Source organism: Ambystoma mexicanum, chromosome 5p (assembly GCF_040938575.1).
Source record: "Ambystoma mexicanum isolate Mex_15411 chromosome 5p, UKY_AmexF1_1, whole genome shotgun sequence".
Taxonomy (NCBI): Eukaryota; Metazoa; Chordata; class Amphibia; order Caudata; family Ambystomatidae; genus Ambystoma; species Ambystoma mexicanum.
Window position 1 is genome coordinate 1,088,020,900 of NC_090930.1, and position 16,605 is coordinate 1,088,037,504.

Below are 16,605 nucleotides of genomic sequence, written 5' to 3' on the forward strand. Positions count from 1 at the left end.
ACATAACTGGCCAATTTCTGTGGTTTTTCGGTTTTACCTGTAATTACAACGTCCTTGTAACAATGTTTTTCCATTGAATTTCATAGGTTTTTATTAGTGCAACTGAACCATAACGTACCCTTAACTACGTTTTTTCATTGAATATATATGTATATATATATATTTTTATTTTTTATTTTTTATTATTTGTTTAGTTAAATATATAACTTTTCAAATTATTTGTCTTTTTCTTTTATACAATAAAACAAGGATAATGATAATGCACAAGATAACAATATACAACCTAACATCAAAGAATAAATTAAAACAACCTTACATCAAATACCAAACGTCAAAAAGCAATATAGTACAAAAAGTAATATAGAAAAATATCAACATAACACAAATAAACATTTTTCTCAACACGTAAATAAATTAATCGTCAATAGCTTTGATGTGATCTGGTGCATTCATAAAAGGTATAACTTAAATAAAAATGAGTACATTACGCCCATCCTATGGGTAGCAATGTAACACAATATGTTACTGTATAAAAATGATAAACTATCAGGCGTTTTCAAAATAGGATGGCTAGTTCTTAATTGTTCCCAAGTGTATTCATTGGTAGCACAATATCAGGAAATTGAACTATCGCTACTTGTACAGCGACTCGCAGATTTGCAAATAGAAGATGCCATAATTGATCTCCATCCACATGTCCCTGTACAACCAGCTTTTTATCAAAACATCTGCGTCTTACATCATTTAATGCAATACAATCAATTATCAAATGCTGCAAGGTTTCTGTCTGATAGATGTATAAACAGTAACGACAGAAGTTTAACTTTGGAGTAATTAGCTTCCTTCTGCACAATATATCTCTGGTATTCCACTGGTTCAGTCTAAATCTCAGAAATTTACTCCGAAAATGCTGAGAAGGACATTTTGCTAGATAGCTCGCCAGTGTGCCATATTTTTAGGGCCAAATAGATAAATGTTGAAATCTTTGTGTTCAGAACATTTTACTAGAGTCTCAGACCAATCATGCTGAAATATCTTGACCTTTGCACTGTCTGGATTGGTTATTAGAAGGTCTGTAGTACCCGTAGCATCAACTGCTGCATTCAGAACATGAGTCCGCCACCTCACTGCAAAGGTTTTGTGGGAGAGGTAGCAAAAAAGGGGGGAGTGGGGTCACGGTAACCGTACCACTAGAAAGATCAAGCGGGGTAAATTGCTCTCAATCTAGGAGCTCAATGAGGGGATAGGCCAGGTCAAGGATGGTATAAAATCAATCAATCTTTATTAATCGCATATCAAATTACATAAACATAGTGCTGAATCCATGGTAAAACACATAAAAACAAACAATCAATGCTACATATCTACAATTAAAGTGCATAGTTATCTACTCATCCTCCTGCAAAGCGAGATGGACATAAAGTGCACAGTGCAAATACAATTTAGAGACTCAATGCACAATAGAAAAATCCAATTTTCAAAAATAATATCGAACAATTCCAAAAAAAGGGGGGACAATAGGGAAAGAAAGGGGGGGGCAAAACACACTAAGTATGAAAACAGGAAGTAATGTCCCCTGTGATCTTCTAATATTGTCCCCAATTCCAAATTGTATTTAAAATGATCTGACAAGTTGAAAATGCAATGATGGTAAAAAGAATTGCACTACTTGTCACCATTCCGACCTAAACAGTCTAAACAGCACCTTTTCTATTTTGCATTGAGTCTCCTAATTGTATTTGCACTGTGCACTTTATGAGAGAGGGGTACACGCATTTGCCATTTTTGAACAATGATATATTGCACATATTCTGCAAGATATATTGCACTTGTTTCACACAGTTCCTTTCTCATAGCATACAGGAAACATTTTTTTCTTCTGATACCTCTTAGTGCATGACAATTTGAAACAAAAGTGTCAACATATGGTGCCATTATTTGTGGACATCCTAAATATATCAAACCATATCCAGACTATGGGCCTCATTACGACCCTGGCGGAGTGGGTTTACGCCAGCGGTATTCGCGGCGGACCCGTCCGCCCTACTACGAGTTCCCGTAGCGCCATGGAGCGTTTTCCGCCTGGTTTTTCCGGGCGGAGAAATCCATGGCGCTACGGGACCTTGTTGTTAATTACGCCACCGTATTTTACGGTGGCGTAATTAACGCCTTCCCCACTCCCATTATGCCCTATGGGGCAAAAATGGGAATGGGGAAGGGTAAAATGGGGAATGGGGATTTACCGCCCCGCCAAGGTCGGAATGGGGCGGTAAATCCGCCAACCCCCATGGCGGTATCGGCAGCTTTCCGCCGTGCTCCATGGTGCATATTGCACCACGATTTCCGCCAGGGTCGTAATGAGGCCCTATATATCTTATTATGTTGGATGCACTGGATGCCACTCAAGCCCTTTATTGAGTCCTGAAATTTGGCTGTTGGTTCAAAAGATAATTCTTTGTTCAAACGTAAGCAATCTTTGATTGATATGTTCTTTGTTCATACCTTTGATCTTCTTCAGTGTGACCCATCAGATATTCTCATGATTGTGCCATTGTTCTTTGTAATGTTTCAACAATGGGGCCTGCATGATATTATTCTTAATACAGCTGCGATGCTCTATAAGTCTAGTTTTACACTTCCTATTGGTTTTTCGTATATAATCAGGTAGATAACATTTTCAGTACTGTTAGTTTGATCTTTAATAACCCATTTCTCTTGCAGACCAATATCCACTTCACTGGTTTGGTATTCTTCCCTTTTCACTTGTTTTTGCACAAGGTGTGAACACAACAACATTGTGAAGACAAAATATAACATCATGGTATGCTCTTACACAATAACTGGGTAGATAATTACAATTTGACATTTTAACAAAAGGAGCAACTATCAACATATGCCTTTGCATAGGAATTATGTTTTTAATTTGAAATACATGTAGTGAGTTAACCATTGCATCATGTGCTAAACACCAACAAATCACAGGCAATGGGGCAATATTGCAATACACCATATCCCTGTCACAAGGTTTTGCATTGTCTCTCAGATCAAGTATCAGCACAGCACCAGAGCTTTTGTATTCCACTGTAGTACCGGACAGTGGTGGCTCTAGAGCAGAGAAGAGGGAGATTGAAGGAGGAGGCAGGACACTGCTGAAGGTCACTTTGAGTAGTAGTAGTAATAATAATGACCAGACCTTGATCAGGAAAGGTTTTCCTGGATTGTGATAAACACTGCAGCATTAGGCCCCAATATTTATCAACATTAAAGTGAGATTATTTACCACTGACATTATCTCCCTGACAATCTCTTTCAACTAATGTTAACATTGTGGTAAATGGAATCAGTATTGAGTGTGAGTTATTTGAAAAGAACAGTATTGTTAAAGGCGAGGTGTACATAACTGGTAGGAGATAGTAGGGGCCTCATTACGACCCAGGCGGTCCGGAAAAAACGGTGGCGGTAAACCCGCCGCCACCGTTGTTTCCGGACCGCCTGAGTCCGACCCCTGATGTTCCCGCCATGTCTGACCTGGCGGGGACAACACCGCCCGCCTGCAGGCGGACGAGGAAACACCGGCAGCATTACGAGATGCTGCCGGTGTTTCCATGATCCCCATTCCCATCGAGTCCCATAGGACTCGATGGGAATGGGGATTAACACCATTCCGCCTCCGTGATTCCCGGAAAACCGGGGTTGTAATGCCCCGGTAATTCCGGGAATCACAGAGGCGGAATGGTAATACGAGTCCGGCGGTAACCAGGCGGTTTTACCGCCGCGGTTACCGCCGGACTCGTAATGAGGCCCAGGTGTGTTGTTAACAGTTGTCTCAAGACACATTAGATGAAGACTATGGGCCTCATTACACGGTAGGAGGTAACCATGCCGCTATTAGCGGCATGGCTACTGCCTTACCGCATACCGGGTCTGGGTAGGCGGTATGGGGACTTACCGGGTCATTCCGACCCTGGAGGACCCGATAAGTCCCCATTCCAAATACCATTCCCCATTCCCATTTGAGCCCCCATAGGGCTCAATGGGAATGGGGAAGGAGCTAATAACGGTACCGCAATTTGCGGTACTGTTATTAGCTCTGAAGTCCCTCAGCGGGTCCCGTCCTTAACGCCTGGTCTGACCAGGCGTTAAGGACGGGACCCGCTGAGGGACCTCGTAGTAGGGCGGTAAGGGATTACTGGCACCGGTGACCTTACCGGTGCCGGTAATCCCTTAGCATCTACCGTGTAATGAGGCCCTATGGCGTTACAAAAATGTGTCTGCATTATGTGTGTAAAAAACAAAGCTGGAGACAAAGAAGGGTCTATGATATTACAACCACCTCTGTGCAGAAGGTGGCTTTGGGGCATTATAGAGCACAAGGTGCATTAGGCTGGGAAGGCGTGACGTTTCCCTCCATCTTCCTGAACCAGAAAGTGGAAAGAGTTCAACATGGAGATTGCTGGAGGTGAAAGTCTGACACGCTGCTGGGGAACATTTATGTAGGGTGACTGTTATGCAGGAGAAGAACTAGGATTTGCAAGTTCCCTGGGACCAGCCCAATGTGTCCTCCATACCTCCAGCTGATGCCACATTTCCATATGCTGCGAAATTGAATAGTGGAAGGAGAAGAAAGGAGTAAGACATCATGTGACAGATATACATTAAACAGCTGTTGGAAGCTTGTCTGGATTCTAGGGATTCCTGGAGCCACTCTACTGTGCTATGTGTTAAATTGAAGGCCCAAACAAACATAACTTAAAGGCCCAATGGAAAAATTATCCGCCAGGCTTCGAAAATACTTTCATAGACAAAATGTGTCTATTAATGAAGATGGTGTGTGTTCCTGCAAGTAACACAGGGAAGAGCTATGTGAATGGCCAAGCATTGGAAATCAAAAGGTCAATCCTTCATTGCAAAAGGAAAGGTCGAACTGAAAAGCAGACTTGATACACATTGGTTTGCAAAGGAAGCGGGCGCCCCTCTCTCGACAGAACAAGGCCTGATAACCTGTTCAGTGGTTATTAACCACTTGAGAGTTCGCAGCCACTGCTTTTACTCACTGTGCCTTTCACAGATGGGAAATATCCATTTGCATATCAGTCTTTGTCCTGCCCAGGGGCAGTCCAGCACCGAAATGCAATGGCAATTCCAACCTGAACGAGAGTACCACCAGCAACCCCATACACGTGTTTCACCCTTGTTGGGGATCATCAGTGAGGTGAAGCTGATGCCTCTCTAAGCACAGTGAGAGGGAGACCACGTCTGGTTGCCCCCAGGAGACCTAGGGTTACCAATCCCAGGTTCCTTGAAATTTAGTTGCAAAGGTAGCGTGCGCCCCTCTCTCGACAGAACAAGGCCTGATAACCTGTTCAGTGGTTATTAACCACTTGAGAGTTCGCAGCCACTGGTTTTACTCACTGTGCCTTTCACAGATGGGAAATATCCATTTGCATATCAGTCTTTGTCCTGCCTAGGGGCAGTCCAGCACCGAAATGCAATGGCAATTCCAACCTGAACGAGAGTACCACCAGCAACCCCATACATGTGTTTCACCCTTGTTGGGGATCATCAGTGAGGTGAAGCTGATGCCTCTCTAAGCACAGTGAGAGGGAGACCACGTCTGGTTGCCCCCAGGAGACCTAGGGTTACCAATCCCAGGTTCCTTGAAATTTAGTTTGCAAAGGTAGCGGGCGCCCCTCTCTCGACAGAACAAGGCCTGATAACCTGTTCAGTGGTTATTAACCACTTGAGAGTTCGCAGCCACTGCTTTTACTCACTGTGCCTTTCACAGATGGGAAATATCCATTTGCATACCAGTCTTTGTCCTGCCCAGGGGCAGTCCAGCACCGAAATGCAATGGCAATTCCAACCTGAACGAGAGTACCACCAGCAACCCCATACACGTGTTTCACCCTTTTTAGGGATCATCAGTGAGGTGAAGCTGATGCCTCTCTAAGCACAGTGAGAGGGAGACCACGTCTGGTTGCCCCCAGGAGACCTAGGGTTACCAATCCCAGGTTCCTTGAAATTTAGTTGCAAAGGTAGCGGGCGCCCCTCTCTCGACAGAACAAGGCCTGATAACCTGTTCAGTGGTTATTAACCACTTGAGAGTTCGCAGCCACTGCTTTTACTCACTGTGCCTTTCACAGATGGGAAATATCCATTTGCATATCAGTCTTTGTCCACCTCACTGATGATCCCCAACAAGGGTGAAACACGTGTATGGGGTTGCTGGTGGTACTCTCGTTCAGGTTGGAATTGCCATTGCATTTCGGTGCTGGACTGCCCCTGGGCAGGACAAAGACTGATATGCAAATGGATATTTCCCATCTGTGAAAGGCACAGTGAGTAAAAGCAGTGGCTGCGAACTCTCAAGTGGTTAATAACCACTGAACAGGTTATCAGGCCTTGTTCTGTCGAGAGAGGGGCGCCCGCTACCTTTGCAAACTAAATTTCAAGGAACCTGGGATTGGTAACCCTAGGTCTCCTGGGGGCAACCAGACGTGGTCTCCCTCTCACTGTGCTTAGAGAGGCATCAGCTTCACCTCACTGATGATCCCCAACAAGGGTGAAACACGTGTATGGGGTTGCTGGTGGTACTCTCGTTCAGGTTGGAATTGCCATTGCATTTCGGTGCTGGACTGCCCCTGGGCAGGACAAAGACTGATATGCAAATGGATATTTCCCATCTGTGAAAGGCACAGTGAGTAAAAGCAGTGGCTGCGAACTCTCAAGTGGTTAATAACCACTGAACAGGTTATCAGGCCTTGTTCTGTCGAGAGAGGGGCGCCCGCTACCTTTGCAAACTAAATTTCAAGGAACCTGGGATTGGTAACCCTAGGTCTCCTGGGGGCAACCAGACGTGGTCTCCCTCTCACTGTGCTTAGAGAGGCATCAGCTTCACCTCACTGATGATCCCCAACAAGGGTGAAACACGTGTATGGGGTTGCTGGTGGTACTCTAGTTCAGGTTGGAATTGCCATTGCATTTCGGTGCTGGACTGCCCCAGGGCAGGACAAAGACTGATATGCAAATGGATATTTCCCATCTGTGAAAGGCACAGTGAGTAAAAGCAGTGGCTGCGAACTCTCAAGCGGTTAATAACCACTGAACAGGTTATCAGGCCTTGTTCTGTCGAGAGAGGGGCGCCCGCTACCTTTGCAAACTAAATTTCAAGGAACCTGGGATTGGTAACCCTAGGTCTCCTGGGGGCAACCAGACGTGGTCTCCCTCTCACTGTGCTTAGAGAGGCATCAGCTTCACCTCACTGATGATCCCCCACAAGGGTGAAACATGTGTATGGGGTTGCTGGTGGTACTCTCGTTCAGGTTGGAATTGCCATTGCATTTCGGTGCTGGACTGCCCCTGGGCAGGACAAAGACTGATATGCAAATGGATATTTCCCATCTGTGAAAGGCACAGTGAGTAAAAGCAGTGGCTGCGAACTCTCAAGTGGTTAATAACCACTGAACAGGTTATCAGGCCTTGTTCTGTCGAGAGAGGGGCGCCCGGTACCTTTGCAAACTAAATTTCAAGGAACCTGGGATTGGTAACCCTAGGTCTCCTGGGGGCAACCAGACGTGGTCTCCCTCTCACTGTGCTTAGAGAGGCATCGGATTCACCTGACTGATGATCCCCAACAAGGGTGAAACACGTGTATGGGGTTGCTGGTGGTACTCTCGTTCAGGTTGGAATTGCCATTGCATTTCGGTGCTGGACTGCCCCTGGGCAGGACAAAGACTGATATGCAAATGGATATTTCCCATCTGTGAAAGGCACAGTGAGTAAAAGCAGTGGCTGCGAACTCTCAAGTGGTTAATAACCACTGAACAGGTTATCAGGCCTTGTTCTGTCGAGAGAGGGGCGCCCGCTACCTTTGCAAACTAAATTTCAAGGAACCTGGGATTGGTAACCCTAGGTCTCCTGGGGGCAACCAGACGTGGTCTCCCTCTCACTGGCCCTCATTACGACCCTGGCGGGAATCGAAAAACGATGGCGGAAATGTAATACCGCCATCGAATACCGCTCGGTGCGATCATGACCCGTCACCGCAAAGTACGATGCCATTAGCGACACCGTAGTGAACGCCAACGCTAACTGCACCAAGTACGCGCACGCGCGCCATGCAAAACCGTAATTACCACCATGGCGCAACGGTACGCGAATTCTGACCCTAGCGGACATTTACTTAACGCCATCAAGCATGGCGGAAAGTACCATTCCGCCATGGTGAGAATTACGGCATCGTGAACCAACCGTAAATGGCCCTACTGAGTGCCTGTACACCACTCCCTGCCCACATTGCACAACTCCTCGTAGGTGCAATGAAGTCACACAATGCAACCAGTGAAATGTACAAGTCACCCATGCATGCCAACGAACAAATGAATGTAGGGGCTCCAAGTGCCTTGTGAGTGGCCATCCATATTTGGCATGTCACCATTGCCGTACCGATGCACCACAGGCATGTGAAGGTTCAAGTACAGCAATATGAACTGAAATATAAGACAAAACAACAACAGGCCCCCATCGCTTGACACCAGTGTAAGGCAACATTCAAAGCAGTATCCTGAGGGAGACTGCACCAGCCCTGTACTCTTGCCAGTAAACAAACCAACCATCAGCATAAGCATGTACCGCACAAGTTGGCAGAGTGACTGAGCAGCCAGGCTCATCCCAAGAGGGGCCAATGGGAGCTGCAGGGCACAGATGGCACGAATACAGAAGCTATTCCAATGCACATGACCTCAGTCTCCCTCCAAGAAACGCACGCAAACACAGGCACCTGTGACCAGCCATTTTCTGATAATCACATCAATCCACCAATCCACCTGGCTGACCGGCATCTGTTACACAAAAGCTAATCCCCCGCCCCTGAGCATGACATCATTAAAACAGTCAAAATGGCTGCCCCTATCCCTGACCTTACTGGGCTTCGTAGGCAAACGCGGCCAGTACAGTACCACGCAACTATACTCAGAAGCCGGAACCCAATGCAGATCTTCTCACAATACATCGCTCCACAAATAGGAATATGCTACATTACTTGCAAAGAATAACGCTACACGGTTAATATCTGAATAAAATATTAATGCACATCAAATTCACCAAGCCCATACAGCTATTAGGTCATAAACTCCAAAATATTTTTCATTACTGTGGGCTGCATCCGCAATAAATGACCAGCTTCTTCTTGTGTGACGCCCTGTTCCTTCATGGTACACAGGGGCTACATCCACGTTCAAAAAGGCAACATGGAAGCGCCTAGAACCGCAGGGCCGTCCCATTAGGTAGGCACTAGTCCAGCTGAAAGGTTGATATGTTGCTCCTAGCCACTAGTACTGCGTAAGGGCATGTGGCCCATTGGCGATCGTCCCATAAGATCGTAATGGTGCTCCACTGATTAACTCGAAGCAGCAGGTGTCGGGAGTAAAAGCCATCTGCAGGAGTGGCATACAGATGGCAGCGGCAAAAGGGGAGGAGATACCTGTCACCCAAATGAAATGAAAAAGAATAGTATGGGCATCAGAACTTCATTTGTATTACTCACTTCAATGATCACACTAAATCTACAGGCATATGCATGCTAGCCCACTCAAAAGGATTATTTCCACCTAAAAATCACTTGCGAATCATAACCATATAAATCGAGGTGAAAACACTATTACAAACGAGTGTTTGTGTGCATGCGTCTGTTAAAACAGAATCCATTAGATGGGATTAGTAACGTGCATAGACACAAGTGTTTGAAGGCGCGTCGAGACAGGGAGGGTTCAACAAGGGCAGATAGACGATGGTCCCAATATGGCAGCTCTGCATCACATAGCGCAGGGGAAGGGGATAGATTCCAAAAAGCCATGTACATGGCAAACTCTCAATTAAATCATCTGTCCATGCATCCATACATCATTCCCTCATCCCGGTATAAAAACGCCTGATTATTTACTCACATAACATTTGAAATTTCCATTGAGTCTGTGCGTAATGCAGTCTGCAAAATCCACTGTGCTCCAGCCCGGAATTCTAGTGATGTGAAGTAACATGTATTTGGGAACGTCCTGCCTTATCGTCCACTACGCTATTGCGCATCCCATACTATTCATATCAATCATTGCATTCTCGCCATGGCCCCTGTCCCAAGGACATTAAACAATAGAACGTTATATTTGCAGTCAGACCTGTGGGCGTCTCCTCGCCGCTAGCTGAAAACCGAAAGCGCTGTCCTTCGAATTCCTCATTTGCAACATCACGTCGAAAAGGCATCTGTGACCGCTCGAAATCACAAATTCATCCATGTAGTGCGGCAGTGTGTGAAAATGGCAACTGGCTTCACTCACAAATGGGACGCCCCGCCCGTCGGTGAACCTCGGTACAGTGCTGCATGAGGGTCCACCGTTAATCGAGTACTACATTCCACTGACCCTTCACAAGTTTGTTCGCGACTGCAAAGATTGTATGTGAAACAATGGGACCATAGCAGAATGAACATATAAACCAATATTACACTGCCATCGGGATTAAATACATGATTGTAATAGCAAGATGCCATGCGTCACATTGCAGCGTTGTGTGCGGGACGTGCTCGCCCAAAGGGGATTGCAGCTGGCACAGGTGGAATGAATCACCACAGGTGGAGGCTATACAGCCTGAAAACACATAAATTGCACACCCAACCCCCTCCCACAACCACACCCACTCCAAAATGCTACCGGCAGGACTAGCGATGTTGGCCCTGGGGGACCTGATAGCACTGCAAGTACTCCAACTTCAAGAAGAAGACGAACACCAACTACTACAACAACCGGCCGCACAGAGGAGACGCAGGAGGAGGAGGAGGGCAAGGCAGGGCCAGCAAGGCCCACCAGCACAGCCACTACCACCACGCAGGCAGCCCGCAATCCCACGCCTCCGAGCTCATCCGTTCAACCTCACTGCTGAGCAGATCCACACCCTCTACCGTTTGGACCGGGACACCATAATCGCCATTGTGAACATGACACACGCTGACCTTGTCAGCATGATAGATAGCCCAACCGCCATCCCACCCCTACTGAAGGTGGTGTCTGTACTCCACTTCCTGGCCACAGGCACCTACCAGCACACAGTCGGACAGTTGCATGGCATTTCACAGCCACTGTTGTCACGGACACTATTGCAAGTGCTCGATGCCCTCCTGAAGCACGCAGACGACTACATCTCTTTACCACGCTCGGAGCAGGAGATTACAAACACAAAAGTGGGATTCCATGCACTTGCCGGCATACCGGGTTGCATTGGTGCCATCGACTGCACCCATGTGGAATTGGTTGTCCCACATGCCATGGAGGTCCAGTACTGCAACCGGAAACAATATCATTCTCTTAATGTACAAATGGTGTGTGACTCCAACAGGATCTTTACACATTGTTGTGCCCGATTTCCTGGATCAACCCATGATTCTATGGTCTTGAGGAACTCTACAATACCACGCTACATGGAGCGACACGCAGGGAACAGATCCTGGCTACTCGGTGAGTCTCATTTCATGCATGATAATGTGGGGTATGTGATGCGGCAATGACTTGGCAGGAAGGGGGGGGATGCGTACGTAGCAATGTCATTCCACAAACATCCTTTATTGTCCACATACAGGTGATGCCGGGTATCCACTGAAGAGATGGCTCCTTACACCACTCCGGAACCCACAGAACCAGCATGAGGAGGACTACAACCATGCCCACTCACGTACCGTGTAGTCATAGAACAGGCATTCGGCCTACTGAAGGCTCGTTTCCGCTGCCTCAGCAGGTCTGGCGGGGCACTCCTGTACCGCCATGAGAAGGTTGCAAAGATGGTCATGGCATGTGTCATGCTACACAACATGTGCGTACGTAGAAATGTGCCCATGCCCCCTGACGCAGAACTGCAAGCACCTGAAGATGGTCATGATGAGGGTGGGGATGTGGCAGCACCTCAAGGAGTCCGCGAGGCACAGGAGGCCCGTGAAATTCGTCAGAATATCATAGATTCATGCTTCTAGCACTCACGCCTGGTGGCTGATACATGGACACGGGACTTGTGGCACTGTGTGTGTCTGGAACATGCACAATGTGGACTGTACGCCTATAAAGGCCTCGTACACAAAGATCAATGTCCACACATCTCATTGGATGATTATGAAATGTTCATTGCATATGTGAAATTATATTACACACCCCATCGACCCGCCACCCAAGAAAGCCCAACACCCCCCCTCCACCCTCCTACCTCCCCCCCGAACACCAGTGTCCAAAGATGCTCATTGTCAGTGGGCAGACGCTATTGCAAGCCCCCTCTCCGGGTATCAGGGGCACCCCTCCCTGTGGAGCGCAGGTTCCTCCCAGATCTACGTTGGGGGCTGCCCTGGACGGAACTTGCAACGGATGATGTCTCTGCCTGCTCACGTCCATGCATGTCCCTAAGGGTTTGTGAGAGCTCAGTGAGCACACGGCGCACAGCGGCAAGTTCACCACATACGTCTTTGGACGTCGCATGCAGTTCCCCCCTCAGGCTCTCGGTGCTTCTCTCCATTTGTACCCTTAGTGTCTCTGTACTTCGCTCCATTTGTACCCTTAGTGTCTCTGTACTTCTCTCCATTTGTACCCTTAGTGTCTCTGTACTTCGCTCCATTTGTGCCCTTAGTGTCTCAGTAGATGTTTCTATGGCTGCCTTAGAACCCCCACATTCATCAGCATGCTCCTTGAGGAGCGTGGCCAGTTGCTGCTGTTGCACGATCACCTGGTCGAGGGACTGTTGCCTCTGCTGGGCCATGCCCATTTGCGGTGGTGTCACAGAGGGGCTGATCACCTCATGTTGCCTTGCCACAGGGCTTGTGGGGGATGGCCAGTCATCGTCTTGTGGGTGCCCCTGCGTGGTATCCTCATGGTGTACGGGATGAAACAAACAGGGGGATTGAGACAGGTCATGGATGGGTCCTACATCGACAGCACCGTTTTCTGTGTCGGAGCATGCTGCCATTAATGCAGTGTCACCTATGGTGCTGCTGCCACCAGAAGCAGTGCCTTCTGTGGCATCCATTGGGGGGACCTGTGGTGCTGCTGTTGTGGGCATGCTGGCTGCTGGGGTGCCTGTTGAAGTCCCCTCCTGTGTGCTGCCACTTGATTTGTGCTGCTGCCGTGTCTTGGTCCGTGCAGCTGAGGTGGAGGGTCTTTGGCCGTTGGTCTTGGCCCTCTTTGCAGGTGTGCTGGTAGGGGTGTCCTGAAGCTCGTCGTTTGAATCGGACCCTGTGGTGGAGTAAAGGAGGGCAAGCGTTATTTATGGGTCTGTGGAAATTGGAATGGCAATGTATCACATGCATTGGGGTGGTACCTGAGGGTGATTTGGGTCAGGGCCTTAGAGGTGGTTTCATTTTTGTGTGGATTGAGGATGCAGTTGTTTTGCAGCCTGCAGTTAGGGTGTGCATGCTGCACGTGTAGAGGGTGTTTTTAGGATTTTTAATTATTTATGTATTTTATGTGACTTTTAGAGTGCGCTATCAGGCCAATGTATGTGGACGTTCTCCTGGACATGTGTTTCTGTGGACACATGGTACTTCACATGATTGGACATTGTGGATTTAGCATTGTTTTATTTGGCCCACCTACCTGATTCTTTGGTTGTCTGCACTCCTTTCTCCATCCCTCCGACTCCCTCTATACTCTCCATTCCAATGGTGGAGGCACAGATTTCTTCCCAGGGGGTCAACTTGATGGGTGATTCCGATCCTCCCCCGGTTGCTGTGGCAATGTTACGGTTGGCTGATAGTATGCTCCGTACGCGTATCCGCAAGTCGTCCCATCGCTTTCTGCATTGCTGTGGGTTGCGGGGTGCGGTCCCCACCGCACTTACCCGCTGTGCCACCAGGGCCCATATGGCCTTCTTGTTCGCAAGTGCCGTCCTGGTCATTTGCGTCGAGAAGACGACGGCAGCATTCTCCTGGAGGGTCTCTGTGAGCACGGTGAGTTCCTCATGGGAGAAGTGGACCTGCCGCTTGCGGTCGCACGCTTTTTTAGCAACTTTTCCCATTTTGTTTGTTTTAACTAGGGTGGCTAACGGGTTGGGATGTGTCTCAGGGTCGGATTTTTGATGGTTGTGTTGGGATTCTGATTTTATAGGTGTACGGCGTGCTGTTTCCCGTTCCGGCCCCATGTTTTTACTTCCGTTTCCGTATATTTACGGTCACCGTATTTTGCGATTACCGCTCATTACGGTGACCGCTATGATGGGTGGCGGAATTGCACCTAGGGCGCCGTACGACGGCGGTGAGGGGTGTTTTGGGGACATTTCCGCCATCGCGGACTTTGCACTTCCGCCATGGCGTAATGCTCGTGCCCGATGGGTCAGAATTAGCCGCACTTTACTCCATCGTGCAATGGCGGAAACGCTATTTACGCTATGGCGGTCAGGTCAGTTACTTTCCGCCAGGGTCGTAATGAGGGCCACTGTGCTTAGAGAGGCATCAGCTTCACCTCACTGATGATCCCCAACAAGGGTGAAACACGTGTATGGGGTTGCTGGTGGTACTCTCGTTCATGTTGGAATTGCCATTGCATTTCGGTGCTGGACTGCCCCTGGGCAGGACAAAGACTGATATGCAAATGGATATTTCCCATCTGTGAAAGGCACAGTGAGTAAAAGCAGTGGCTGCGAACTCTCAAGTGGTTAATAACCACTGAACAGGTTATCAGGCCTTGTTCTGTCGAGAGAGGGGGTGCCCGCTACCTTTGCAAACTTGATACACATTGGAAGAAGAAATTCAATGGCTCCTTCTACATGAAAGCAGGGTGTTCAAACACTGAAACTAAAAATGCTTACATGTGCGTTTTGCATGTTTTAAAGCAAGAAATGAGAAAAAGGGTCCCCAGTTAAAATTAAGACATCTGGGAAAAGAATTAGTGTGTGTTGACAAGATGCAATGTATCAATAAAGATAATATGCTTCACATGCGAAATACCAGTGATAATTGAAAAGAAAATGTTATTTTATTTCCATAGGCCAGAGGCAGACCCTATTTTTGATGGATGTTGGGCATACTTCACACATGATTCCCCACTGCAGGCCTTTTAGCCTTCCAGTCTGTAAAATTATAATTGTAATTGATTATTTATAATGCGCTTAATACCGAACAGATTTCTAAGCATGGATCTGGGATTCAAACCTGTGTTTCTCTGCGCCGTCCTGCTTCCAAGACGGGCACGTTGCCACTGAGTTATACTACCCATGGCAAAGGGTATCCCTTTAAAGCTAATGGATACCAGCTATTTATAACTACCATAACGTGTCTGTCAGCCCTGAATGGGGAAAAATACAAACAAATAGAAGGTTTTGAGATTAGAATTGTGGTCAACTTCAGATAACAGGACAAAGTGTCAGATGCCAGTATGGCCTTGTGGCATCACAGGCAGAGGTGAATGTTTTGCAGTATGATAATGATCTCCTCAGCCTACCAACTTCTAACAACAGAACAAGGCCTGATAACCTGTTCAGTGGTTATTAACCACTTGAGAGTTCGCAGCCACTGCTTTTACTCACTGTGCCTTTCACAGATGGGAAATATCCATTTGCATACCAGTCTTTGTCCTGCCCAGGGGCAGTCCAGCACCGAAATGCAATGGCAATTCCAACCTGAACGAGAGTACCACCAGCAACCCCATACACGTGTTTCACCCTTTTTAGGGATCATCAGTGAGGTGAAGCTGATGCCTCTCTAAGCACAGTGAGAGGGAGACCACGTCTGGTTGCCCCCAGGAGACCTAGGGTTACCAATCCCAGGTTCCTTGAAATTTAGTTGCAAAGGTAGCGGGCGCCCCTCTCTCGACAGAACAAGGCCTGATAACCTGTTCAGTGGTTATTAACCACTTGAGAGTTCGCAGCCACTGCTTTTACTCACTGTGCCTTTCACAGATGGGAAATATCCATTTGCATATCAGTCTTTGTCCACCTCACTGATGATCCCCAACAAGGGTGAAACACGTGTATGGGGTTGCTGGTGGTACTCTCGTTCAGGTTGGAATTGCCATTGCATTTCGGTGCTGGACTGCCCCTGGGCAGGACAAAGACTGATATGCAAATGGATATTTCCCATCTGTGAAAGGCACAGTGAGTAAAAGCAGTGGCTGCGAACTCTCAAGTGGTTAATAACCACTGAACAGGTTATCAGGCCTTGTTCTGTCGAGAGAGGGGCGCCCGCTACCTTTGCAAACTAAATTTCAAGGAACCTGGGATTGGTAACCCTAGGTCTCCTGGGGGCAACCAGACGTGGTCTCCCTCTCACTGTGCTTAGAGAGGCATCAGCTTCACCTCACTGATGATCCCCAACAAGGGTGAAACACGTGTATGGGGTTGCTGGTGGTACTCTCGTTCAGGTTGGAATTGCCATTGCATTTCGGTGCTGGACTGCCCCTGGCAGGACAAAGACTGATATGCAAATGGATATTTCCCATCTGTGAAAGGCACAGTGAGTAAAAGCAGTGGCTGCGAACTCTCAAGTGGTTAATAACCACTGAACAGGTTATCAGGCCTTGTTCTGTCGAGAGAGGGGCGCCCGCTACCTTTGCAAACTAAATTTCAAGGAACCTGGGATTGGTAACCCTA